Genomic DNA, 4,091 nt, shown 5'->3' with positions numbered 1-4,091 from the left:
ATTCCTGAAACAGTTTCTTTTATAGGCGCCGGATAATAGATAGATATCTATTTTGGTGTCAGGCGAATGTTCTTTGTCGTATTCACGGTCATGTCTAATCTTTGACCTGAATGAAAAAAAGGAAATCAGAATACATGAGTAGGAAATCAGCTATAACATTGTTCACATATTATTGTTCCCACGATTTTGTTTGTTTATTTGTTGTCAGAAATATTCAAGCTATATGACGGCGGTCTGTAAACAATCGAGTCTAAACCAGACAATCCAGTGATTGGCAACATGAGCTCGATCCACGCAATTGTGATGTAAAGACTTCAGATGTTTGTTCTAGTTTCTATCGTTCCACTTACCCCGTTCTGTCGTGACGAAATCCTCCCAGTGAACTTGTATCCTCCTTTTTTTTGGTTGAATCTTCATTGATGGAAGTTAAGGGACGTTCAGACCAAGGGTCCCATGCTTGCCGTAAAAGGTGATTATGCTTGTCGTAAAAGGCGACTAACGGGATCGGGTGGTCAGACTCGCTGACTTGGTTGATGCATGTCATCGATCCCAATTGCATGGATCGATGCTCCTGATATCAATCAATGGATTGTCTGGTCCAGAGTCGATTATTTACAGACCGCCGTCATATAGCTGGAATATTGCAGAGTGCGGCGTTCAACAACAAACCAACCAACCAACCAACCCTAGGGTCATCATCACCAAGGCTTGTTCTCCCAGCCTTAAACATAGCTGCCAAACGTTTAACTGTGGAATAGCTTAGGCACTTATCCCCATACACTTGTAACATGCGGTCATGGATTTCTTGGGATACATTTCATGAATACTTTTCTCTAAAGTCAAATACTTGAAGACTGCTCTGTACTCGTTCTTTCCCATTCCTTGTCCATTTGGACCCCAACACGTTCAACTGGCTGTCACTAATATACCAACGGCGAAGAGACAAATACACTTGCAATGGCCCATAGTTGAAAGTAAGACAGGCTTAACACTTTTGGACCAGCCCTCGTATATTGAAATAGCCTATAACAAGTGTTGACAGTGTTGTTTAACTGTTGGGCATGGTTGAGAATAATCACAACAAAGAATCATCCAGCTATTATTACCAGTTATGTAATAACCATACTGTGGCAAATATTGTGGTTTTTTGCTTAACCAAGTTCCTGAATATATGAAATAAGTAAGATAATAAACTTCGGTGAGTGAGTGAGTGAGTTGGGTTTAACGCCGCTTTTAACATTATTACAGTTATATCACGGCGTGTCAGCTTAATGTGGGAGGAAAGCCTGAAGTGATGCAAGTCTCAGACGTTTACCACTTCGGTGAAACCCACGAGCACGGGTATGGTGCTGACAAACCTAGAAACATAATTGGGGCGAACCGGGATTCGAACCCACAATCATAGGTTTCTGGCGTGTCCAGGGGACGCAACTCTGCACAGCGAATCGCGGCGCCTTAGACGACTGGGCCACCCGTGCCCCCTTAATAAACTTCGGAGAAACGGAAACTACACAGCTCAGTTGATTTTATCACATGTTTATTTTCAATAGATGATCTTGAGTTAACCATATTATATCCTAGAAATAAACTGTACCAGTGCTTAGTCAGCACTCAAAGAATACTTCCAGATGGTTACATTTTTTTAAACATATTAATTTGATTTAAAACTTTTTAAAATTAAACAAAATAAACCCGCATTATATAGTATTCTGTGAAAATCAATAAATTTGCTTTTTTATGTTATGGTTAAATAGACTTCATCAAATTTAAGTTCTTTATTTTTCAATTACTTAAAAGACGAAGAAGGTATAGTTTCTTTTGTCCCTCAGTGTATATTTCCATTTAGTGGCCATTAGCTTTGGGAGTGATCGTCATATTTAATTTTCCAATTCAAATGTGTAAAGAGGTAATTGCAATTCTAAAGAGGTAATATGTTTGATTATATTTAATCAAAATAGTTAAATTGCAATTATCCTTTTGTGCGAATTTATACTTAATAGGCTCAGGTGGTAAGCTGACATTTAACCATCTTGAAGCAAAAGCGTATAAGATATATACATGTATGCTGGATCCGTCCGCTGAATACAGATTAACGGACGGCTCGTGGTCAGTGTTTCGTAAAGCATTTTCATTCATTTTGATTACTTGTTTGTTGTTTAACGCCGCAGTCAGCATTGTTCAAGTTGTATGGAAGTTAGTGAGTGAGTGAGTGAGTTGGGGGACCTGCACGGGTGTGGTGCATGGGCACAACGTGTGTCGACTGGTTAGAGATGGACCGTCGCTGTCAAAGCCTCTATAGAAATGTCCAACAGTTCCAAGATGAGACACGCTGAACAAACCCTCCGTACAACGACATCGAAAACTTTAATTGTACGAACTGAACAAACACGTGTTGATCGAATTTATTAGAAGTGGTATTATATGTACGTTACAAACATTTACCTGACATATTGCTACTTTGCATTTTTACCCACTCTGTCAAAGCCACTGTTAACAGTGTTTCAGCGTGTCAGCTTGATATATAAGAAAAGCCCGAAGTGATGCAGGTCTCAGACATTTACCCACGAGTACAGGTATGATGCTGACAGGCCTAGACGTAGTCAGAGCAAATCTGGGATTCGAAACCTCAATCATAAATGCCAGGCGTGCCTAAGGGACGCAACTCTGCGCAGTGAATCGCAGCGCCTTGAATGACTGGGCCAACTGTGCCCCTATATTCCCCTGTGAAGGTGTTATGAGGGAGTGAGAGGGTGAGTAGGGTTTAACGCCGCTTTTAACAGTATTCCAGTTATATCACGGCGTGTCAGCTTAATGTGGGAGGAAAGCCCGAAGTGGTGCAGGTCTCAGACGTTTACCACTTCGGTGAAACCCACGAGCACGGGTATGGTGCTGACAAACCTACAAACATAATCGGGGCGAACCGACATTCGAACCCACAATCAAAGGTTTCTGGCGTGCCCAAGGGACGCAACTCTGCACAGCGAATCGCGGCGACTTAGACGACTGGGCCACCCGTGCCCCCGAAGGTGTTATGAAGTCAGAGCATGACCAACATAGAGCATACTGAAACATAGGATTCTCTGGCTATTGAAATGTACTAATGACCTACACGCCTTCTTCACGCCGCCTCCGTGGTCCAGTGGTAGAGCATCCGCCAGGAGAGCGGAAGGACCGGGGTTCCATCTCCGGCCGCGTCATACCAAAAGACGTCAAAGGACGCTACCTGATGTTTTTGTGTGTGTCTGGCGCTTGATATTAAGTGGCTTAAATAAGGACTAGTCGGGTCGGAGTCAGTATACTGTATCTGAGTGGGGTATTCTTGTTAAACTGCGGCATGGTATGTTAGTGGGCTAGCACTATAAATCGGCATGCATCAGCCTGGACTAGTACAAGCAGCCACGCACGCACGCACGCACGCACGCACGCACGCACGCACACACACATGCACGTCTCTATATAAGTGCAATAATCTTGGACGCGACGTAAACCCCATTTTCACCTCAGCTCACCCGGGGAATGGATTTCATAAGATCTTCCATCTTCGTCCACGTGAGTATGGTTTTTTGCCACCTTTAGCAATATTCCAGCAATATCAGAAATGCCCTCGTGACCAAGTAGGTGAACGTCTTCGGCGAGATAAGAAAACACGACACTTCTCAATGGATATGAACTTCTTTTATTTCTTTTAACGACAATTCAGAGGTACTTCTTGTGGAAAGAGTTTTGTACCTTATATTTGTGGATGCTGTGCAGTGTAAACGATGCTTGTTTGATACCCTACAACGTACGTAATAAGTGCGGACTAAGAAATATCTAAGACTAAAAAATATATTGTCAACCATAAATTTGATGTCGCTATAATCATCATTTTCTTCCACAATCAAGTTCCGGTTCCATCGGCTATGCACGATATTTTGTCCCGCAGGTTAAGATTCTATAAATAGAATAGTGAGTGAGTATGGTTTTACGCCGCTTTTAGCAATATTCCAGCAATATCACGGCGGGGAACACCAGAAATGGGCTTCACACATTGTACCCATGTCGGTAATCGAACCCGGGTCTTCGGCGTGACGAGCGAACGCTTAAACCAC

This window comes from Haliotis rufescens, unplaced genomic scaffold, assembly GCF_023055435.1.
Source record: "Haliotis rufescens isolate VD_foot unplaced genomic scaffold, xgHalRufe1.0.p SCAF_33, whole genome shotgun sequence".
Taxonomy (NCBI): domain Eukaryota; kingdom Metazoa; phylum Mollusca; class Gastropoda; order Lepetellida; family Haliotidae; genus Haliotis; species Haliotis rufescens.
This window is presented reverse-complemented; position numbering follows the sequence as displayed.